This window comes from Trachypithecus francoisi, unplaced genomic scaffold, assembly GCF_009764315.1.
Source record: "Trachypithecus francoisi isolate TF-2019V2 unplaced genomic scaffold, Tfra_2.0 Lachesis_group10, whole genome shotgun sequence".
NCBI lineage: Eukaryota > Metazoa > Chordata > Mammalia > Primates > Cercopithecidae > Trachypithecus > Trachypithecus francoisi.
Window position 1 is genome coordinate 3,412,262 of NW_022681455.1, and position 25,238 is coordinate 3,437,499.

Here is a 25,238-nt window from a genome sequence, read left to right on the forward strand (position 1 = left end):
TCAGAAGGGTTTGATGAAGAATAATGAGAGTGCAAATCCTTTAAAAAAAATGACAGATATCTCATTTTTAAAAGTCTGCCATTTTACTCTAACAGTATTTTTCATGCCAAATTTTCTCAGTCTGAAGTTTGTTGTAATTATCGTATGTTGGTTGCAAGTTCTCCTGTGAGGGTTTTCTTATATTTAAATTTTAAGTATTTTTTAAATTACAAAAATAATATATGCTATGAGTCCCAATAGTGGTTGCCTATGGGGAGAGGATTGATTGGAGGGAGACGCAAGGAAGCTTCATTGCCATGTGGCTCACCTGGGTGTAGACATTTGTAAAAACTTGCTGAATTGTACACTTAGAGCTGTGCATCCCACTGTATGTAATTTCATTTCAATAAAAAGAAATAATGTATGTTTAAAGAATCAAGCTTGGAAAACACACGAAGAAAATATTCCCACAGTATTCATACAAATTAAGATTGCTAAAGCTGGAATTTTACTGTACTTTAAAAATATCTTTCAGATGCAAAAACTACATGTTCCTTGTTTAAGAAATCAAGTAGCTTTTCCAGTCAGCAATGTTTCATGTGACATTTCCACATGCGTAGGTAGAAAACCATAGCATTATTTTTAGTGGATAACATAATCTATTTAACCAACTGGCTTGAGTTTATTGCTATTTTAAACAATGTTTTGATAAAAATCCATGCATTTGTCTTTACATATTTTCCTATTTTTTAGGCTAATTCTTGGAATTACTGTGTCAAGTGATGTGAACCTTTACAAAGGTCATTGATGCATATTAACAAGAGCCTTTAGTTCATGCTACCATTAGCGGACGCATGGAGTGCCTTGCCCACAGAGAACATTGAACGTTGTAATCCTGGTCAATTTCCAAGCTATTGTTACTTAGATTACTGATGAAATAGATCATTTGCCTCATCTACTGAATGGTTATTTGGGTTTTTCCCTTAGTAAATTGACTTCTAAGAACATCCTTAGACTGTATCATAATTTTCAATGTTTTTAATATGTATTTGTAAGAACTCTTATACAGCAATGCGCCTCTTCATTTCCTTTCAGACACTGTAATTCCCCCACCTCCCCACCCCAATTCATCATTTGTCTAACTCTGTGAATGCTGGGTAGGTCAGCCACTGTTGGTTAGCTAACCCAGCACCCACTGCCAATCTCCTTCTCCACTGCCTGACTTTCTCTTCCAAGACTGCAAAAGGACATCTTGGTTTTCCTACTTTTTCTTGTATCTCTGAAAGGCCTTATGATGTAGATCTAACCTTTAAGACATAAGCAGAAGTCAAGATCGGCGAGAGTTCTAAGAATGGTTTTGCTCCTTATAATAAGTTATGGCTGGTGCTGTTCCCCTCCACTTATCCCAGTCTTGAATGTGGATCTAATGGCTGGAGCTGTGGCAGCCATCTTGTAATACAAGATGACAAGTGGAAGCATGCAAGGCCCACACATAAGGGATGGTGGAGAGGAAAATGGAAAGAATTTGTGTCGGTGAGTTGCTGTACCAAACCTGGAACCACTTACTTCCCACTTTTTGTTTTTTTTTTTTTTTTTTTTTTTTTTTTTTGAGACGGAGTCTTGCTCTGTCGCCGGGGCTGGAGTGCTGTGGCCGGATCTCAGCTCACTGCAAGCTCCGCCTCCCGGGTTCACGCCATTCTCCTGCCTCAGCCTCCCGAGTAGCTGGGACTACAGACGCCCGCCACCTCGCCCGGCTAGTTTTTTTTTTGTATTTTTTAGTAGAGACGGGGTTTCCCAGTGCTCGCCAGGATGGTCTCGATCTCCTGACCTCGTGATCCGCCCGTCTCGGCCTCCCAAAGTGCTGGGATTACAGGCTTGAGCCACCGCGCCCGGCCACTTCCCACTTTTTGTAATGTGAGATAATGAAATATCTTTACTACTTAAACCACTGGTTGTCCAGTAACTTACTTGTAGCCAAACGTGAGTTTGTTTTTGTTTCATTGTTATATTTAGGGAGGAAAGAGAAATGATTGGCATACATGAATTTGAGAATTTTATGTAGCTAATCTGTTAATCTTGTCTCTGTGGTTTATGACATAGAAAGTAGTGTTGTAGTTTATCAGTCTTACATCTAATTTATTAATCCATCTGGATTTATTTTTGTATATGAAGAAAGAATCTAATTTTATTTTTTTCCAATGGGTTAATTGGTTGTTTCAACCCTATTTAGATGTTGTCTTCTTTATATATTAAATTCTATATTTAGTCTATATTTAGGTCTGATTTTGGATACCACCCCATTTTAAGACCACGTGCCTTTCAAAGAAACCAAAAAACTAAAAACTAGAGCACTAAGCTGTGTGATTGCATTTAATTTTCAAGACAAACTTTACAAATTACAAGTTAAATTTCCCCAACTCCCTCTTCTCATTAAGAAAAAAACAAAAATAAAAAACAAAACTTTCAAAACATTGGAATTTTGATTGGAATTATATTAAATTTGTAGATTAACTGTAGAGAATTTTATATTTCCAATGTGTTTCTAAGAATATTTTATCACTCAATTTATTTGTCTTTTAAAAAATCTCTCAGCAAAATCCTGCTGTTTCCTTCACAAAGTTTCTTATTTTTCTGATTAAATTTGCTGCCATAATTTATACTTTGGTTGGTATTTTGAGTGCATTTTTCCTTGTTTATTTTATAACTGATTATCATTAGTCTGTAGGACAAGTATTGAAGTCATTTGCTTATACACTGGAACAATGTCTAAGTTGATTTTCTTAGGTTAACCAGGAGACAATCACATCATTTGAAAATAATGATGCATTTATTTTTTCTCTTCCACTGCTATCTTCTATTTCTTTTTCCTGTCTTGATGCACTAGTCAGGCTATCTAGGATGATGCTTAATCCCAGCATTGGTAGTAAAAATCTTGTTTGCCCTTGATTTTACAGGGAATGACTGTTATTTCAGTAAGTTAAATGCTTATTAATTATTTCAAATAAATGTTGCATGTTATATTAAATAAGTGCTATTATACTCCTAGATATTTACTAACAAAATTTTTTAACAGAATTTCCAGCAATGATTATTTCCAAAATGCAAAGTTTTGAAACATAATTTAAACAAAACTAAAAAACAGAAGGATTCATTCTTGCTTTTTCCCTTTTTAAAAAATCCAGACAATTTGTCACAAGGAAGTTTGGCATGTGATGGCAGCTGTAGGCTCAGTCACCCTCGGAATCACTGTCCCTCCTCATGGGGACAGAGCGCTGCACAGAGGACAGCAACACGTCTTCAATCGGCTTCTTAGGATTTTTCTCCAGGTCCATCATAATTGCTCCAGATTCAGTTTCCATTCCAGCTCATGTCTTGTCAGGTTCATGCTGCCAGACTGACCAGAGGACCAATAAACGGAGCCTGGATGTCTCTTTCCACATAAACAAATATCGTGGGCAGATTCCTATCAGGATAATTGGGTACGCAGGTTGTTGAAATGGCTTTAATAAATTTCACATCAGGAAACTTCCTGGCAAGTCCACTGAGGTGCTGATTTATCAGAGCACAGAGGGGAATTCCTTGTTTGTAAAGGTGCAAGATGACCCACAAGCCCTCCACAGCTTTGGTAACTTCTTGAACATAATCCTTCCCTGAGATCTCTAAAACTTCTCCAAATTTATTCTTCAGTTTAGTTGCTTTCCACTCAGCCAGTCTCTACCATCTGTACATTTCAATAGCACGTTCATCCTCCTCATTAATCTGGTCTTCATGATCCTCCAGCTCTTCCAAAGTCAAATCTTCATGTGTTGTCACCACTGACTGCTGGAGGATGCACTACTCCTCTTCTGCCTCCTTTCCCGTTCTTTCAGACTTTCCTTGAGGGGTAAGATACCCTTTTTGCGTAAGATGTCACTCCACTCAGTGTCTGCGTTGGGGTCCTGCATCTTGTTTCCAGTTGCTCAAGCCAGCTGTGCCCCCAAATTTTTTAATACTCTGCTAATTACCAGCTATGGAGGCTGAATTTAATCACATCCGGATTCTAAATACTTAAATTATTTTTTCCTCATATTGTCTCCTTTGAGAGTAATTCTTAATTTTTGTATTTGGATTAATTTGGCATATTTATATTTACAAGTGTGTTTGGGCTTATCTCTGTTTTAACTAATTTCAGTGTTCATTGCAAATCTTTTTATATCTTCATTCTTGAGCTCTTAATTCTACTTCATTTCTTAGTTAGTTAACATACATAATGGTTTATTTTCCAAGCTCTTGTATGCATGCATAAGACTGTCTTTCTATTATCTTCACATGTAGTAACAACTTGACTGGTTGTCAATTTATGGGTCAAAATTTATCTTTCAGAACTCAGCTTTTCTTTTATTACATAGTATTTGTAGATTCTGCTTTCATTCCACTTTGAAAAGCCTTTAGCACACATCATTACTTAAAAAGTGGCAGTTGATATAGTATAGAATTTTGAATATAGTGCAAGAGAAATGCAACTGTCATGACAATTTAATTCAAGATTTGCAATCCTTATTCTTGTTTTGGAAGACAGCGGTAAGTGTAGACAGATATTTAATGTCATGAGCCTCTAGATAAAGGAAGAAAGGTATGTATTATTTCAATAATTATATATATTATATTTCTTGATTTTATAAAAATAATTATATATATTATATTTCTTGATTTTATAAAATGATATGTTTTATATACATTAAGATACACATTAATCATACACTTTATACACTTTAATATACTTTTTATCTTAATGTGCCATTTAAACTACAATGTACCTTGCCCTTCTAAGTTATATGGGTGGGGTGGTGCGGTAGGCAAAAATACTAAACAGGAGCAAAAGAATGCGGATTCGTCTACTTCTGCCCATTGGCAGCTGTGCAAACTTGGATGTTATTCTCTCCCCTCACTCCCCGTCATAGAATCGGTACTAATAAAGCTTAGCTGACCTATCCTATGGTTTGGCGACAATTAAATGAAATGTCTGTGAAGGTTTTTATTAAGCTGGCAAGTTCCATGCTTATTTAAAAGAAAATGAACTTCTGTTACTAAAAGGTTTTCCCATGCTAATGAAAAAGATAATGAAATGAGAAAGTAATGATTGTGGCTTTGGCCGGGCGCAGTGGCTCAAGCCTGTAATCCCAGCACTTTGGGAGGCCGAGACGGGCGGATCACGAGGTCAGGAGATCAAGACCATCCTGGCTAACACGGTGAAACCCCGTCTCTACTAAAAAAATACAAAAAAATTAGCCGGGCGAGGTGGCGGGCGCCTGTAGTCCCAGCTGCTCGGGAGGCTGAGACAGGAGAATGGCGTAAACCCGGGAGACGGAGCTTGCAGTGAGCTGAGATCCGGCCACAGCACTCCAGCCTGGGCGGCAGAGCGAGACTCCGTCTCAAAAAAAAAAAAAAAAAAAAAAAAAAAGAAAATAACATGGCCAGGCACTTGGATGTTACGCAGTTTTGTGTATGCAAATATAGTTTGACTAACCTGTGTTGCTCCTTTAAATAGTCATTTTGCATTGTTATTGATCAAGCAAAAGACTGGTGATGACCACTTATAATCCTTTCTGATGTTTCTAGAGCAATATGGCACATCCCAAGAGGGAAAAGTTCAGGCAACCAAGTTTTCATAGTTACACCACATATTGTACTAAATCAGCTTCCAGAAGAAACATGTACTTTGATTTGAACGACCACCTGGAAGCCACTCTCAAAGAATGTTGATGATCCCCCTCTAGCCTGGAAGGACAATGCATATACCACTTCCATTCATACCACCATACCATGCATTGTGGTTCTAAACTTGGATTTTTCCCTGACATCAGAGGACTTTCTCTTCTACCAAAATGAGGTTAACTGCAATGCTGGAAAGATTAATGCACTGTTTTCTCTTAGAGGATTAGAAGGGGGTTGGTTAGTACATGTATTATGGTCAAAATATATCTTGCTTTAGAAAATATAATCAAGATAATATCTGTTTTAGTTCAGGCTGCCATAACAAAGTATCATGGACTGTGCGGCTTCTAAACAACAGAGACCTATTTCTCATAGTTTTAGAGGAAAGAAGTTGGAGATAAAGGAGCCAGCATGTTAAGAGTTCCGAAGAGGGCACTCTTCCAGGCTTCAGACAGCTGCCTTCTTCCTGTGTCCCCATGTGGCAGAAATAGTGCCCTTTAAGAAGGCACTAATCTCATTCACAAGGGCCCCACCCTCATGACCTCATCACCTTCCAAAGGCCCCACCTCCTAATATCACCATCTTAGGGGTTAGAATTTCAACATATGGATTTTGGGGGTCACAAACATTCAGTCCATTACAATAATCAAAGTTATGATCAATAAAGTTATTAACAAGGTAAAGCTTATAATTATGCTTTTGATGAAATTATGTCTCTTACAGAAAATTGACAACTTAAGATTGTGTTTATTATTGCATTTTGTTTCCTTGATTTTATTTCCCTTAGTAAAAAGTATAACATTCAAACACAATTATATACACACAATTTTTTCTCTAATTTATTCCCTGGGACTCAAGATAATAAAGAACACACACTTAGCTGTTAAAAAGCTGCAGTTGGCCGGGCATGGTGGCTCAAGGCCTTTGGGAGGTCAAGGCAGGTGGATCACTTGAGGTCAGGAGTTCGAGACCAGCCTGGCCAAGGTGGTGAAACCCCGTCTTTACAAAAAATATAAAAATTAGCCAGGTGTGGTGGTGTACACCTGTAATCCCAGCTACTTGGAAGGCTGAGGGAGGAGAATTGCTTAAACCCAGGAGTTGGAGGATGCAATGAGCCAAGATTGTGCCACTGCAACCCAGCCTGGGTGACAGAGCAAGACTCCATGTCAAAAAAAAAAAAAGGAGTTCCCTGAAAATCTCCTTTTTTCACTTTAATGATTTTTCTTCTTGAAAGTCTGTGTGTCCCTATGAGAGTCACTGGTTTTAGGTAAATTAATGGTCAACTAAATATTTGCAACAAAAACATGCCTTTTATTTCAGCTGAGAAATGGGAGGCGTGGCCTACAGTGTCAGCCAGGGGGCCCTGGGGCAGGTTGCTTCACTTCTCCCTCAGGTCCAGGGTTCAAATCTGCAAAAGATAGGCTGAGCCAGGTGGCCACGAGATCCCATGGGTCTGTGTGCTCCAGGGCCTACATGTTTCCAAAATATGATCCTTTGTTTTTAAAAAAGCCAGGTATGGTGGCTTGTGCCTGTAGTCCCAGCGACTTAGGAGGCTGAGGCGGGATAACTGCTTGAGCTCAGAAGTTTGAGTCCAGCCTGGGTAACATAGTGAGACTCCATCTCAAAAAATAAAATAAAATAAATAAAAAGGGGCTGCCTGGTTACCTAACTATGGGAGTGCCTCCCATTACATCTCCCATTTTGGAAATTCTCAATGCATGCTCGCATCTTAAGGCTCTGAGAAGCACTGCCTAAAAGAAACATAGTTAACCTTATTTAATCCAGAGTTTCCCAAACTTGTTAGATTCCGGACTCTTTTGTCCAGGTAATATCGTTGAACACCCCACAAAACAAGTGTTCTGCCGCAGTATGCGTTGGGGACACTGCCTTACGGCATTGGGTATACAGTAGGTGCCCAGCGAAAATGGATTTAAGGGCTTTGGTCTCATGCCCAAGTAGAGCACTAGAACGCTAGGGCTCCTCTGCTACGAAATCTACCAATGCACCTGTTTTCCGGTTAGGCCCCCGAGTCTAAAGAGGGGCAGGAGATATTACTACCCACCAAGTGTAAGGATGGGGTGAGGGGAAGCAACAGTGGATCCACACTCCAGGAAACAGAGTGCCCGTGGGAGAGTGAGATCGTAGGCTGCGGCAAGGTGGGGGTGCTCAGCACGACAGCGAGAGGCCAGCACTCGGGGCCCACCATGGGGTCATCTCCCCCCATCCCCACATAGCCCCCTGCAGAAATCTGTAGGGTTCACACACAGATAAGTTTTATAGTCACGTATTGTTGAAATTTAGGCCAAGGAAGGCATCAGTTCTGCAGATGAGAAAAGAGATTCCACCTGGGCTTTGTTTTCCTAGAAATGAGGCTGAGAACCATCCCATGGGATGGATTTAGAGAACACAGAACAAGAAGGAGCATAACAAGTCCTGTGGTTCAAGCCTGCGTTTTGCAGACGGAGCCCTTGAAGCTGCGTGGTTAGCGTTTTGCAGACGGAGCCCTTGAAGCTGCGTGGTTAGCGTTTTGCAGACGGAGCCCTTGAAGCTGCGTGGTTAAGTGGTTAAGCAGCTCTCTCGGTCAGTGAAGGCCAAGTCTAAAATGCTGGCTTGGGCTTCTAACTCCATGTCAGGGCGTTTCCACGGCCGGCTCCACACAGGGCTGACGGCAGCTGAGCTCGGGAGGCTGCGTGTCCGGGGAAAGGGAGACAGGCAGCCATCCACAGGTGGTCCAGTGTTGCTTCTTCGGCTTCTTTTTCTTCTTCATGTTTCTACTCATACTTTAGTCTTTGAAGGCATTCTTTAGTGAACTGATATTTTTTACTACCCAGAAGAAGTGGAAAATTTTAATTTTTCTATTGTTCCCCACCCAGGCTTAAGTCCAAGACTATTAATTTAAATCACTGGCTTCTACAGGTAATGTAGAAGGATAATTCCTTACAGATATTTACAGGAAAACATCCGCTTACTCAATGAATATGTGCCAGGCACTGTTCTAGCCTCTGGGATTCATTATGAATAAAACAACAAAATCTCTAACCTTTGTGAAACGATCGTTCTAGTACAAAATTATGGCTGTAAACAATATGTATAATAAAGAAGTAAATCATGTTGTATGTTAGAACAGGGCTTTCCACACCTTAGTGTACCTGAAGACCAGCTGGGAACCTTGGTAAAATGCAGATCCCGGCTCAGCAGGTCTGCGGTGACCGAGGCTGTGCAGCTCTGACCGGCTCCTGGTAATGCTGTCTTGCCTGTCCGTGGTTCTCGCCCCACACTTCCAATAACAAAAAGTTGGAAGTTGTCTGTAATAGGTAAGGGAGATTGAAAGGGAGAAGAAGAGTAGTCTCCCTCTAAATAGCATTGACCCGTGGAGGCCTGGTTGAGAAAGAACATGTGAGCAAAGATTTGGGGCAGATGAGCTACAAGGGTATCCTGGCATAGGGTCCAGGGCGTCCGGGCTGAAGGCACCACTGGAGCACGGACTCTGAGGGAAGGGCATGCCTGATGTGTCGGAGAAATTGCCAGGAGGCCAGTGTGGTGGCAGTGGTGTGAGCGACGGGGGAGCAGGGGGTGAGAGGAGAGCAGTAAGGCGCAGTACTAGGAAACCACATAGGGTAGGGATTTGCAGCCCACAGCCAAAGCTTTGGTTTTACTCCCAAGGAAGTGGGAAGGCTTGAACAATGTGGGCGATCCACATTGTTCACAAAGATCCACATTGTACACAAAGATGTGTACATGGCTGTTTGTAGCAGCAGCACCCGTGAGAGCCAAGACCTTGAAACAATCTGATTATTAGCTAGTGCACAGATAACAAAATGTGACCTGAGCACACACTGGAATACTATTCAGCAACAAATAAGGAACAACTAAGCTGGGCGCATTGGCTCACGCCTGTAATCCCAGAACTTTGGGAGGCCAAGGTGGGTGGATCACCTGAGGTCAGGAGTTCGAGACCAGCCTGGCCAACATGGGGAACCCTGTCTCTACTAAAAAGACAAAAAATTAGCCAGGTGTGGTGGCACGTGCCTGTGATCCCAACTACTCAGGAGGCTGAGGCAAGAGAATCTCTTGAACCTGGGAGGTGGAGATTGCAGTGAGCCAAGATCATGCCATTGCACTCCAGCCTGGGCAACAAGAGTGAAACTCCATCTCAAAAAATAAAAATACATAAATAAATAAAGGAGCAAACTGCTAATCCGTATTACCACATGGATGGATCTCAAAAATGTTATGCCATGTGGAAGGAGCCAGATGCAAAAAAACTACAGATTGCATGAGTCCATCTCTCTGAAATGTCCGGAAAGGCCAAATTTAGAGAGACAGAAAGTAGATTGCCGGCTGCCTAGAGCTTGGAGGCATTAGTAGTAGCAGGGATTAATTGCAAAGTGGAACCCGGGAACATTCTGGGGTAGTAGATATGTTTTAAAATTCGATTGTGGTGATGGTTGTATAACTCCATAAATTTACTAAAAATAACAAAATTATACACATACAAGGAGTGAATTTTATGACATATAAGTTGTATCTTAATAAAGCTGTTTTTAAAATAAGTTTTAAAAATGATGTGGGCTGAGGAATAACATGCCCAACTTCCACCTTACCAATCCCCCTTTGACTGGTTGTTAGACTGCTTTGGGCGAGGGTGGAAGAAAGTCCAGTTAGAAGGGCAACTTCTGCATGACTTCTTCTTTTGCCATTATTTTTGCATAATAATTTACGTAGGTATAGAATTGTGGGTTGAGCGTTACTTTCTCTTGAGTGCTTTAAATATTTTTTTCACTAACTTCTAGCATCTGTTGTTTCTAATGAGAAAAACTGGATGAGATAGTTTGAAATGTATTTGCCAGAAGAAAATTACTACTGTCTACTGGCTTGGTGTTTCCAATTAACAAGTAGATATTAATGCAACTCAGCAAATTGCTGTATGTCAGGAGGTATCCTTCTTTATTGTACATAAGGATCATTAACGTAGATATTTTAACGTTTTGTATGAAACTTTAAACTTTTCTGACCATTTTTAATTATATGTTTTTTATTCTTCTTTCATCTTCAGTCCTTTGAGATAGATAGCATTTCTTTCATCCTTCTCTGTTAAACCATGAGGAAGGAAATTAACTGACTCATCTGAGATTGTTTATCCAGTCAGTGGAACAGACAACACAAATGATCAGGTCTTGTAGCTCCTATCTGTACCCTCTTCCCCGAAGACTCCGGTTATACAAGATCAGGCCTTGTCCTACATGCTTTAGTGCTCTAGCTCTGATGCTGACACCAACAAAAAGTGTTGTGTAAGACCATGAGCCCTCCACTTCATGCCATGAGCTGTGATTATGATTTCATCACAAAATATTTGACCTCCCCACTCATCATCTTGGATTAAGTCACTTCATGTTTTGCAATTCTCTTTTGTCATCTGAGACATAACAATATGAGTAACCTATCAATTCTATGAACTCCAGGGTTGTTGGAAGGGCGAAGGAGTTGGTAGTCATCTGATGAGCGTGTGTAGACTATTGCTTCACGTTCCTTCACCGCCACACGTAGGTAAGTGCAGTTTCTGAGGGTAAATCTCACACTTGCTCCTGAAATTTTTGCTGTGTACCGCTGCCCCCAAAGCTGCCCTGCCATGTGCAACAGACCCTCCCAGTGCCCTGCTGGGCACCACTAAGGCACCTCTTCCAGGGCCCGCTAATGCACTGGGGGCCCTGGGGTTTTACCAACTGGTCCACTTGGCCCCATTATTTCTCTTCATTCTTTGTGAGCCATGTGGATCCTCACTGGTGGATCCTCACTGGTGGCTGCTGCTAATATTTTAGACCCACCATTTGCATCCTACAGCTTCAAAACTGCAGGGAAGTCTCTGGGGGAGTGGGGGCAACTGGCTCTCCCCCACCGCCGTTAATCATATCTTGCTGGAAGGGGCTGCAAATAGTGCTTAGGGAAACCTCTATTTCCACTGATCACCCTTCTTTCCCCTCAAAAATACATCCTCCTTATTTTGCTGATGATGAAAACCAGGTTTCAGGTTGTTGAAGAGATTTGCCTTAGATTTCCTCTTGAGAAGACAGTAGAGATGGGAGATAAATCCAGCCGGAAACCTGTTCAACTGAAAAGCACTGCCTCTTTGCATGTTTGTGCATGTATGTGAATACATCCGTAGATTGATTTAAAATGTGTGTAAAAGCTAAGGCATATTACCTGTAGCGGTTGGTATTCTTGTAACACATTATAACACAAGGCAGCCAGAATTATTTTAATGTCATTTAATTCAAAACAAAATTGTCTAATAGGTGATTCAGTTTTATTATGCTGATTAGCAATAATTTGCAAAAGCTGTTTAAACAAGTCATGGAAAATAAAATGAAAATTTAATTAGCACCAGTGTCAAGGGTAAAAAAGCAATTAATATTAAACACTGCGAAGAATACTGTTCTTTTGTTTTTAATTATTCAATACCACATTGAACAGATTTTGATTATTTTTTTCTTTCTGAGAAAATAAAGGGCTTTTAAAATTATACTTAATATTAGCTGTACTTACTATAAATGGTGAAAACCAAAAGCCTTATTTTTTTTGTTTTTTGTTTTGTTTTGTTTTTTGAGATAGAGTCTTGCTCTGTCGCCCAGGCTGGAGTGCAGTGGCACGATCTCGGCTCACTGAAAGCTCTGCCTCCCGGGTTCACGCCATTCTCCTGCCTCAGCCTCCCTAGTAGCTGGGACTACAGGTGCCCACCACCATGCCTGGCTAATTTTTTATATTTTTTAGTGGAGACAGGGTTTCACCATGTTAGCCAGGATGGTCTCGATCTCCTGACCTCGTGATCCGCCTGCCTTGGCCTCCCAAAGTGCTGGGATTACAGGCGTGAGCCACCGCGCCCGGCTGCCTTATTTTTATTGTCAGGAAATCTAATTGTACTACTAAGAGGTCATGTAGCAATTTAAAATTTTTTAAATATTTGGCAACTGAAGTCACCTGAAACCTTAAATAAAATAACCATATGCCTTTCAGAGCTCTTTGACTTTGGAGTTTAACAAAGGGATAATCAAAGCAAACAGTATAATTTTCCAGAGCAGTGAAGGACAATTGTGTTGGAACATGGGCTTTTCAAGCTCAGGTGTTTTCTCGCATGGTGTTATTAGCAGATTTTAAAGAGAAGGTGCAGCCTAGAGATTAAAGAACAGGCTCAAGAGACCTGATGCTTCCTTTCTCACATGTGGAGCCTTTGTTGCACTCACTGAACAGGTTTCTCAATGTGCAGCCCACAGACCATTGAAACTAGAACCTTGTAGGTGGTTGAGAATTCAGATTCTTGACCCATAGAGCCACTGAACGGCCAGGGAATATGCATTTTAAAAGCCACTTACGGTGCTTCTCATCCATTCTGGAGTGTAAGAACCCCAATCACAGAGGCATACTTGCTCAAAATGTCACAGAAAACCCATAGTGAGATGTAGCAACAGCTGGAGGAGGCAGAGTCATGGTTTTAGGCAGACATTGCAGAACACCTGATATATATTCTGGATTGATCCAATGCTCAGTCTTGGGTGTGGATACAGTTCAGCAATCTGCAATATTGAGTCATTGCTTTTAAAGAATTCTCTACAGTGCAATTTCTCCATCTGGAAACAAAAGCCATACACATAAGTATCACAATTCAGGCCCTGAGGCCCTCAGATAAAACACACCGTGCAGTCACTGAGGATTGTGCTGTCATCACACCTGCTAAACCTAGAGAAAACCTCCAACAGACTCACTCACTCACCAGATGGCCGGTCAACAAACTTGGGTGGATAGGTCCTGTGGAGATTCAGGAAGATTTCACAGTAAGCAACTTTTCTTTTCCTCTTTTTTCCCCCCTTATACTAACTGAAAAACTACTTAATTAAATCCAACTTAGTATCCACTAAGAGCTTAGCACTTAATTCGAATGCTTCATTTATCTTACTCAGAAAGCAATAGCCAATAATAATAATAATGACAGCTCACATTGCTTGCATACTGGACATTGTGCAAAGTATTTTACTTACATTGTCTGTGTCATCTTCACAGCCTCATGGGGAAGGTGTTGTAATTAACCAAATTTTGCAGGTAAGGAAACAGAGGCTTGAGAAGTTACATATTACACGGTCATAGATTTTTGTAAGACACAGAACCACGGCTGGACCCCACGCCTGTCTGACATCACAGCTGACCCTCATTGTACTGCCTTTGACACAACTAAGAATGAAGTGGCTTGCCAGGTGCTGTGGGATTCCATTTGTAAAAATATGTTTTCATCCAACCCATGTTTACAGAGAATCTACTATGTGCATGTGGGGCAAAGCCCAATAAATGGTTATTGAACCAAATGGGACTGAGTTACAGTTCAAAAATCCAGAAATCTGTCCAACGTGAAGCCCTGTCCTTCAGGCACAGCCCCGGCCACAGGCCAGAATAGAAAGAGGAAATATAACTGTAGTTAAGTGACTCTCCTCCAAGGCTGAAATATGCCACAGAAATGACAAACCTAACGTTAAGCTATGAAGGTCTGGTAGAGTAAGAAGGTACGTGTGACCCTCAAACTATGCTTGACACTATGACAAATCCAAGATGCTCTGTTGGAAACACTGGCATGAACTACTTCAATGTCTAACCGTAGAGGATGATTAGATGCGTTGCTGTTATGAGTCCATAACTGTATATTCGTCAACTATGAAAAATAATGCTACATCGGAAAAGAAGGTCTATTGGTGTGGAAAGATGTATATCCTGTGAAAGTGAGAAACAAAAAAAAAGACAAAGTGAAAAACAGAGGATGTACACAATGTGTATATTATCTTAGTTTTGGAAAATCACAGATACAGATAAAGGCACATATGACACATATATATGTATATATGTGCATAAAAGACAATGAGGTTCATGTGTGTTTGCAGGCATATGAAAGGCACATATTATGTGCATATGGTTGTGTAACTATGAAAGGCACATGTAGTATGCATATGTGTGTGTATATGAAAAACACATATAATGTATGCATATGCTTGTATCATAAGAGATACATCTGCATACATATATGTTTGTATGCAAGCAGAAGACGATGTATATATATTTTTACATAGGACACATATGATGTATGTATATGTTTGCATGCTCATGAAGACAAATTATTTACTCATACATTTGTGTGGCATATGGAACGCACATATAATGTGCAGGTATGTTTATATGCATATATCATTTCTCGGTGATTGGAATTGTAGCTGTTTGATATGGTTCATTTGCTTGTCTATATTTTCTGATGTTAGTGTAATGTGCATGTAATTTCTTTTGCACCAAGAAGTAAACATATACAAAACTTCATTTGCAGAAGCACCCCAAATTTAATGGCTCAATATCTTCCATGGTTGGGGACGTGCATTTGGTTTTAAAAGAGAGAATTAGGCACACCGTTACTGTGCAATGGCCAAAACATTGAAGAGCAGGGACATAGGAATTTTTTTTTAATTGAATCCTCTTCTGAAAAAAATTGTTTTATTGTGAATAAATGGACGGATTTGTTTGGGGGATGTTGGATTTAAAAGTTTAGGAGAACTTTAAGTATGGCATTAGAAAGAGAGTTGTTGGCTACCCAAACCCTTCATCAGTTTTCACAGAGGCCTTTTATAAGGGTCTGATGTGACAAGGAAGTTCCCGTCCTCAAGGTGGGGAGAGGGCACTTGTAGATGGAATCTTATTGTCTGGATGACATCGAGTTTCTGTTTTAATTCAGCTCTTCAGTATTCCACGTGTCTGTTTAATTTTAGCTCTTCTCTTTGTCAGGATTCTATGTCTGTCTCTCACAGAAAGTTGCCTAACTTTAATAAAACTTGCTGTATTGCCAAATGACACCCATGTGTGTCTTAAAGTCAGTTGAAGTGAATCTTGAAACAATTGGCTGGCTGATCCCAACCTTCAAAGGCATCTGCCTTCTATCATTTTTAACAGAGTTCAGTGCTGCTTGGTACAGGCAGGGCCTATCAATATGAGTAATTTCACGGAGTGAGATTTACATTTTCCAGGAAAGATGACTACACATAATTAGAAAAAAAAAAAAAAAAGAGAAGGAGAATGCCTGATGGAGAGCAGTGGTAAGACTGCCTGGTCCCTTTTCATGTTCTTGTGCTCTTTGATGGGACGTCCTGGTGGACACATTTCTCCTTTTGTGGCTATACGCCAGTGTCCCATGTCCCGTATTTGCTGAAGAGAGACGATGCTATAATGGCTCAGGGACTCAGGAGCTTCCTGAATATAACCATACCCAAAACAGTATCTGTGATGTAGCATTTACAGGTCTTAGAGAAACAGCTACACAGTAAAATTGAACCTCTGGAACAGCAAGGTGTTTAATAGCAAGACTGTGCTGTATTTTCTTGTCTTTTCTGGTTGCCAGACAAATGGGAGATTCCCAAAAATAGGGCACCCTAACATTACCTACACCTTGAAGCTGAGCACTGGAGAGATTTGCTTTCTTGATAAAAGGAACGTATCCCCCAATGTAACAACGATCTCTTACAGCCACCACTTTCTCCGAAGTTGTCCTTACCTCCAGGAGCCAGGAATGGAGAAAGAAAAGCTCCTGGGGACAGAGCATCGGTGGCGGATCAACCACTTATCTTGTCTTCTTCTGAGGCAGAGGCTACCCCGGAGCAGATGGATACACAGCATAACTGAACCTCTGGTTCAGCTGTACTGACAACCGTGGGGCTTGAGCTTTCTATTGAGCTGAGTATTGCCTGGGCAGGAAGGTAAGGCAAAGAGCTGGATGAAGAAAACGTGGCACATATACACCATGGAATACTATGCAGCCATCAAAAAGGATGAGTTTGCGTCCTTTGTAGGGACATGGATGCAGCTGGAAACCATCATTCTTAGCAAACTATCACAAGAACAGAAAACCAAACACCGCATGTTCTCACTCATAGGTGGGAACTGAACAATGAGATCACTTGGACTTGGGAAGGGGAACATCACACATCGGGGCCTATCATGGGGAGGGGGGAGGAGGGAGGGATTGCATTGGGAGTTATACCTGATGTAAATGACGAGTTGATGGGTGCAGCACACCAACATGGCACAAGTATACATATGTAACAAACCTGCACATTATGCACATGTACCCTAGAACTTAAAGTATAATAAAAAATAAATAAATAAATAAAATAAAAAAAAAAAAAAGAGCATGGGATGGAGCCAGCTACAGTTTCCAGGGCCCAAATAGGGAGAGCTTTCATTCCCCACTGAGACTTGAGGGAAAAAAGACAGACATCAAGTCAAATCAACATAAACCATGAACTTAGTACCCAAAGGCTAATGGGATGGGATATTAATGGTTTCTATGAAGATCAAATAAAGGTGGTTCCATTTACAGCTCTTGGTAATTCTACAAAAAGCTACAATTTCTTGAGTGTTTAACTCTGTGTGAGGCACCGTGCTAAACACATTAAACATGCCCCCCTATCGGAAAGTTATTCTCCTCATTGTGAGATGAGTAAACTGGGGCTCAGAGAAGCCACCTAAGTTGCCCAACTGGCAAACTGTAAAGCTGGGATTCACCTCTGTCCGTCTGACTTAAAAGTTCATGTTTGTACACATGCTGTTGTAACAAGACTTGAACCTTTTACTATTGATACATAATATTTGTACATATTTTACAGGCACATGACATTTTGATACATAGAATGGATAAGGATCAATTTGGGATATTTAGGGTATCCATTGCCTCAAGTATTTATAATTTCTATAGATTGGGAATATTTCAATTCCTCTTTTCTAGCTATTTTGGAATATACAATATATTGTTGTTAACTATAGTCACCCTACTCTACCATCGAACGTTAGATCTTATTCCTGTAATCTAACTGTATGTTTGTACCCATTAACCAACGTCTCTTCATTCCCCCTTCATTCCTACCAATACAATGCTTTTTTTGGTTACTTTAGCCTTGTACTTTAAAGTACAAAAAGTACTTTAGTACTTTTTGGTTACAAGCCAATATATTTTAAACTTGAGAGTGCGATGTTTCCAGCTTTGTTCTTGTTGCTCAGGATTTTGTATGGCTATTTAGACTGTTTTTGGTTCCATACAAATTTTAGGATTTTTTTCTATTTCTATAAAAAATGACATTGGTATTTTGATGGGGATTGAATTAAATCTGTAGATTGCTTTGGGTATATGGTAATTTTAACAATATTAATTCTTTCAATGCATGAACACGGGATGCTTTCCGTTTGTTAGTTTCTTCTTCAATTTTTTTTCTTCAGTGTTTTGTAGTTTTCCTTACAGAGGTCTTTCACCTCCTTTGTTGAATTTATTCTTAGGTATTTGTGTGTGTGTGTGTGGTGATTGCAAATGGGAATGCTTTCTTGATTTCTTTCTCAGATTGTTCATTATTGGTATATAGAAATGCTACTGATTTTTGTATGTTGATTTTGTATCCTGCAACTTCTCTGAATTTATTTATCATACCTAAGGGTTTTTTTTTTTTTTTTTTTCCTTTTTTGGGCAGAGCCTTTACATTTTTCTAGACATAAAATCATGTCATCTGCAAGGAGGAACAATTTGACTTCCTCTTTTCCAATTTGGATGCCTTTTATTTCTTTCTCTTGCCTGATTGCTTTGCCTAGAACTTCCAGTACTATGTTGAACAAGAGTAGTGAAAGTGGGCATTTTTGTCTTGTTCCAGTTCTTGGAGGAAAGGCATTCAGATTTACCCCACTCGGTATGATGTTAGTTGTAAGTTTGTCATATATACCCTTTATTATTTTGAGGTATGTTCGTTCGATGTCTAGTTTGTTGAGAGTTTTGATCATGAAGGGATGTTGAATTTTATCAAATGCTGCATCTATTGAAGTGATCGTATGGTTTTTGTCCTTTATTCTGTTGATATGATGTATTACATTTATTGATTTACATATGTTAAACCATCTTTGCATCCCTGAGATAAACCATCTTTGCATCCCTTGGTATTTTAATAGGGATTGCATTAAATCTGTAGATTGCTTTGTGTAGTATGGTCACTGGATCATGGTGTATTATCTTTTTGATACGCTGTTGGATTTGGTTTGCTAATATTTTTTTGAAGGATTTTTGTATCTATGTTCATCAAGGATATTGGTCTGTAGTTTGTTTTTGGTTGCATTCTTGTCTGGTTTTGGTATCAGGGCAATGCTGGCCTTTCAGAATGAGTTAAGAAGAATTCCCTCCTCTTTGACTTTTTGAGATAGTTTGAGGAGAATTTGTATTATTTGTTCTTCGTAAGTTTGCTAGAATTTGGCAGTGAACCATCTGGTCACGGACTTTTCTTTGTTAGGAGACCTTCTATTACTGATTCAATCTCATTACTCATTATTGATCTATTCGAGTTCTCTATTTTTTCCTGATTCAATCTTGGTAAGTTGTGTGTGTCTAGGAATTTATTCATTTCTTCTAGGTTTTCCAGTTTATTAGCATACAGTTATAATAGTCCCTGATGATCTTTTGTATTTCTGTGTTACCAGTTGTAATTTTTGTTTGTTTGTTTTGTTTCTAATTTTGTTTATTTGGGTCTTTATTTTTTCTTTGTTAGTCTAGCTAGTATAACTTTTTGTTTCATTGATCCCTTATATTTTTAAAGCCTATTTTGTTTAGTTCTGCTCTGATCTTTATTATTTCTTTCCTTCTACTAATTTTGGGTATGATTTGTTCTTGCTTTTCTAATTCATTGAGGGGCATTATTAGATTGTTTATTTGAAATCTTTTTACTTTTTTGATGCAGATGTTTATTGCTATAAAATTCCCTCATAGCACTGCTTTTTCTGTAATCCATAGGTTTTGGTATGTTGTGTGTGTGTGTGTGTGTTTATTATTTTGTTTTTAGAGAGAGGATCTCACTTTGTCATCCAAGCTAGGGTGCAGTGTTGTGATCATAGCTCACTGCAGTCTCCAGCTCCTGGGCTCAAGTGATCCTCCAACCTCAGCCTCCCAAGTATTGGGACCACATGGGACTGCAGGCACCCACCACACCTGGCTAATTTAGAAACTTTGTGTTTTTTTTTTTAAGAGACAGGACCTTGCTATGTTGCTCGGACTGGTCTCAAACTCCTGGCCTCATGCAGGCCTCCCCACCTCAGCCTCTTGAGTAGCTAGAGTCATGCGCCTGAGCTGAGCTACCATGCCTGTCTTGGTATGTTGTATTTTGATTCTCATTTGTTTCAAAATTTTTTTCAACTTCCTCCTTAATTTCTTCATTGACCCAATAGTCATTCAGAAGAATGCTGTTTAATTTCCTGTATTTGCAGTTTCCAAAGCTTCTCCTTTTATCGATTTCTAGTTTTATTACATTGTGATCCAAAAAGATATATGATATAATTTTGATTCCATGTACTGATGAGAAGAATGTGTATTCTGTAGCTGTGGAATGAAATGTTCTGTAAACATCTGTTAGGTCGATTTTGTCTAAGATATTCTAAATTCAATGTTTCTTTGTAAATTTTCTGTCTAGATGATCTAATGCTGAGAATGGGGTATTGAAGTCCCTAACTGTTATTGTATTAGAGTCCATCTCTCCCATTAGATCTAATAATAGTTGCTTTATATATCTGGGTGCTCCAATTATGGATGCATATATATTTAGATATGTTATATCCTTTTGCTGAATTGATCTACTTATCATTATATAATAAATCTTTTGGGTCACTTTTTATTGTTTTTGACTTAAAGTCTGTTTTATCTAATGTAACTATAACTACTCCTGCTTGCTTTTGGCTTTCATTTGCATAGAGTATCTTTTTCCATCTTTTTACTTTCAGTCTCTATGTGTCTTTATAGGTGAGGTCAGTTTCTTTTAGAAAGCATATAGTTGGGTCATTTGAAAAAATTCATTCAGCCAGTCTATATCTTTAAGTGGAAATTTTAGGCTGTTCACATTCAAGGTTACTGTTGATATGTGAGGACTTATACCTGTTAATTAATTGATCGTTTTCTGGTTGTTTGTATATCCTTTGTCCTTTATTTCTGTCTTATTATTTATCATCATGATTTGGTGGTTTCCTCTGGTGGTAACATTAGGGTCCTTCTTTTCCTTAGTTCTGTGTTCATTCTACCCAATGGGTTTTATTTATACTTTTATGTCTTTTCATGATGGTAGATGTTATCTTTTCATTTCCAGGTATAGGACTACCTTAAGCATTTCTTGTAGACCCAGTCTAGTGATGATGAGTTTTCTCAGCTTTTCCTTGTCTGGAGAGGATTTCATTTCTCCTTCATTTATGAAGGATAACTTTACTGGGTATAGTATCCTTGGTTGGCAGTTTTTTTTCTTTCAGCACTTTAAAGGTATCAGCCCATTCTCTCTTGGTCTGTAAGGTTTCTGCTGAGAAATCTGCTGTTGGTCTGATGAAGTTTTCTTATAAGTGACATTTTTCTCTTGTGGGTTTTAGAATTCTGTCTTTGACTTTTGACAGTTTGACTATAATGAAGGAGATCTTTTTGAATTGAATCTCTTTGGAAATCTCTGAGCTTCCTGCCTCTGTGTGTCTAGATCTTTTGCTAGACTTGAGAAGTTTTAACCTATTGTTTCATTGAATAGGTTTTCTGTCCCTTCAGTTTTCTCTTTGCCTTCTGGAATATCAAAACTTAAAATATTTGGTTGCTTTATGGTGGCCCATATATCTTGGAGGCTTTGTTCCTTGTCTTTTATTTTTTTCTTTATTTTTGTCTGACTGGGTTATTTTATTTTTTATTTTTATTTTATTTTATTTTTTGAGGCGGAGTCTCGCTCTGTTGCCCGGACTGGAGTGCAGTGGCCGGATCTCAGCTCACTGCAAGCTCCGCCTCCCGGGTTTACGCCATTCTCCTGCCTCAGCCTCCCGAGTAGCTGGGACTACAGGCGCCGCCACCTCGCCCGGCTAGTTTTTGTATTTTTTTTTAGTAGAGAAGGGGTTTCACCATGTTAGCCAGGATGGTCCCGATCTCCTGACCTCGTGATCCGCCCGTCTCGGCCTCCCAAAGTGCTGGGATTACAGGCTTGAGCCACCACGCCCGGCCTGACTGGGTTATTTTAAAAACCTGTCTTCGATTTCTGAGATTCTTCTGCTTGATCTAGTTCTTTGTTCAAGCTCTTGAATGTATTTTTTATTTCATTCAATAAATTATTAGGTTCCAAGATATCTGTTTAGTTCTTTTTAATTATATCTATTTCTTTTTAGTGAAATTCTCATTCATATCCTGAATTGCTTCTCTGATTTCTTTGTATTGTTGAATCTGTATTCTCTTGTATCTCACTGAGTTTCTTTAATATCACTATTTTGAATTTTTTCTGGCATTTCATTTTTTTTCATTGGCATCTGTTTTTGGAGAATTATTGTGTTCCTTTGGAGGTGTCTTATTTCCTTGCTTTTAATGTTTCTTATGTCCTTATGTTGATTATCTGTGCAACTGGTGTAACAGTTGCTTCTGGTTTTTTGGATTTGCTTTCACAGGGAAGGACATTTTTTTCTGAAGATGTAGCTGTGGTGTTGATTAGGTAGGGCACTTTGGCCTTGATTCTAGATGCATGCAGTAGTGTAGTCTCTGTGTGAGTTCTTCAGTTGTAAACAGTGTCAGTGGTGTCTGTGATTTCCTTAGTGGCTTAGAGTGTGGCTGTTACTGGCGGCTGTGGGGAAGTTTTGCTGGGGACAGCAGCAACAGGTGGCCCAGTCCTCAGGCTCTAGCAGTGGCAGCAGTGGGCCAACAGCGTGCCTGTTCTTGGGCCTCAGAGCAGTTTATGCTGGTCCTGGGGTTAGTGGTTCCAGGCAGGTTGATTCTTGAGCCTCCAGGAGGCTTGCTCAGGTGCTGGAAGGGGCCGTGGTAGGCTAGTTGGGGAGGGGCTCAGGTTCCTAGGCAGCAGGCATGGCGGGGGCAATGATGGCAGCTATGGCCAGATCATCCTCTAGCTTCCATCCTATCCATGCTGGTGTTGGTGGTGGCTGCAAAGGCCTGGGTGGGCTAGTCCCCAGGTGACATGTGTGTGTGGGTATGACAGCTGTGGGGGTAGTGGCAGGTTGGGTGAGCCCATCCTCAGGCCCTTAGGAGGAGTGCTCAGGTGCCAATGATGGTGGATGGGGCAGGGCAATTCATATGCCTCTACACAGCATGCTTGGACCCTGGGAGGTGGAGTTGGGCTGGGCGGGCCTGTCCTCAGGATCCCTGGCGGTGCATGCGTATGCTGGCTGTGGCGAGTAGGGGTCGGCTGATCCCTGCGCCCTGGCAAAATGCTCAGGTACAGGGGCAGCAGCAGCTGCACTGCAGCTCTGCTATTGGGGAGAGTGGGTTTGCTTTTCAATGGTAGTGTTGTAGGCAGATGGCTGGGAAGTGTGCACTTCAGTTCCAGGTGGCGGCTGTGGGTGGCAGAGCCTGACCTTAGGGTGCTTGTAAGTGCACAGTAGCCCCTTTGCTGGGGATGGTGGAGTCACTCCCAGTGGCTCATGCTTTAGTTCTGGTGGCAGCAGCGGCAGCAGCTGCGGATGGGGGATGTCAGTGGGACTTCAGGGATGTGGAGATGCAGGGGTGGTTGAGCCCCAGAACAGGATGTGGTCTGGTGGGGGCTGGGCTGTCAAAATGGCACTGTGCTGTAGCTGTTTAGGTCTGGGGGGATGTGAACTCCCTCTCTGGAGCAACGCTGTCATGCTGTCTCAAGACAGCTCCCTATTTTAGTCTCAGGGCTCATGAGAGTCAAGAATCTCTCCCATAGCTGGAATTGCAGATGTCCACGGTGGGAATGTGGACCGCTGAGGGTCACCCACTTACCCTTTCTCTGCACTAGGAGGCCTCTCTGGGCTCCCAGCCAATCCCAGCCAAGTAAGCTGCCTTGCCTCCCTCTCCTTCCTCGCCTTAGGTATTTCCTGTCACTTCTCTATTGAATTCCGGCATTCTCTCTCAGATGATCTATCCAAAGTGTGATTATCAACTTACTATTTTGGTTTTTCTTGGTGGAGGAGGTGAGTACCAGATGCCTCTAGTCAACCATCTTGAAGCATTTGACTCAAGCACTTTTGAAGTCAAGTGAAATCCGTTCAATTGAAAAGAATCTCTCTAAGTATAGACACCCTCTGGGCCCCGTGAGAAACATGCTGCTTCACAGACTGAGCTTTAGCACTTTATGCCAGGTATGCAGCCCGGCTTTCATTCTTCTCTGTTTCTCTTGAAGTTTGCAAAGAAGTTGCAATAGTTGATTTTGTGTGTCAACTTGGCTATGGTATCCAGTTGTTTGGGCAAATGCCAGTCTAGATGTTGCTGTGAACGTAGTTTTTAGATGAGATTAATATTTGGATCAGTAGATTTTGATTAAAGCAGATTACCCTACATTATGTGGGTGAGCCTCACCCAGTCAGTTGGAGTTCCTATTAAAGCAAAGACTGAGGTTTCCCAAAGAAGGTATTTGACCTAAACACTGCAGCGTAGAAACTCTTCCTGGATTTCCAGCCTGCCTGGCCTGCCCCTCAGAACTCAGACTTAAGACTGCAGCATTAATCTTACCCTCATTTCCAGCCTGTTGGCTTGCCCTGTGCATGTTGGACTTAACTGCCCCCACAACTGTGTGAGCCAACATCTGAAAGGAAATGTCTGCTTACACATATATCTCCTATTGTTTCTGTTTCTCTGGAGAGTCTTGACTAATACAGTAGCAAAGAAGACACAAGGAGACTCTCCTCCAAAGATCTTTCTTTAACAATGAGGAAAAGCACACAGGGAAAGAGTCGGGTATATCTAACCATTTGCTGTTGATGTTAATATGCAAAATCTCATGCACAGTCACAGCTCCCTCTGCCCATTCGCATCATTGCTCTGTCCCGATGTGCTTAAAAGACACACTCCACCTTCCAGCAACCACATCTCCCAGCTGCAGGTGTTCCCCGCGTGCCAGGATATTTCGTGCATATCAACACGTGTGTTGTTTGCCGTGTGCTCCCCTCTCCTCCTCTTCCAAGCTGGAAGACAGGTCTTTAGAGGTCCCCTGCCTGAAAGCAGAAACCTTTTCATCATCTGGGTGTTTATAAAAGCTTTCAGTTCCTGAAAGGTGAGCCTGGAGACAAGAAGTCTTTGGATGTAAAAGGGACAGGAGAGGGTCTCCCTGACAAGCAGTGCAAAGGGACACAGTTGTGCCAGTCCTGCAAGCAGGGGCCTGGCACCTGCCTTCTGCCTCTCCTTCACTATTCCTGCCCAGAGGCTGGACTCTGGCATCAAGAGTCTACACCTAAGCAAGGAGTTCAGACCACGTAGGCCTGGGAAAGCTGAGGCCCTAGAGACGGGTGGGAACAAGGCAGAGAGGCTGCAGGCCTGTTGGGGTTCACCAGAAAGGATGGGATGGAAGGCGACAGCCTGCTAATTCTTGTTACTGCAGAAGCCCCCATGGCCCCTCATAATCCTAAGAATAATGAGCATGAAAGTCCAAGCAGATGACGGGGTTGGGCTCAGAGTCAGAGTGGGATTGGGATCAACTTAAAGAGCATATGCAGATATAGATGTAGATACCCACACACGTTTATACACACATATGACATTATATTTTCCTACATACATAATA

The 25,238-nt window shown here is 40.8% G+C and overlaps 1 pseudogene; it reads right to left on the reverse strand.

The window, feature by feature from the left end:
• Positions 1-3,206: 3,206 nt before the first annotated feature.
• Positions 3,207-3,949, reverse strand: LOC117088636 (annotated as a pseudogene).
• Between the last annotated feature and the right edge of the window lie 21,289 nt (positions 3,950-25,238).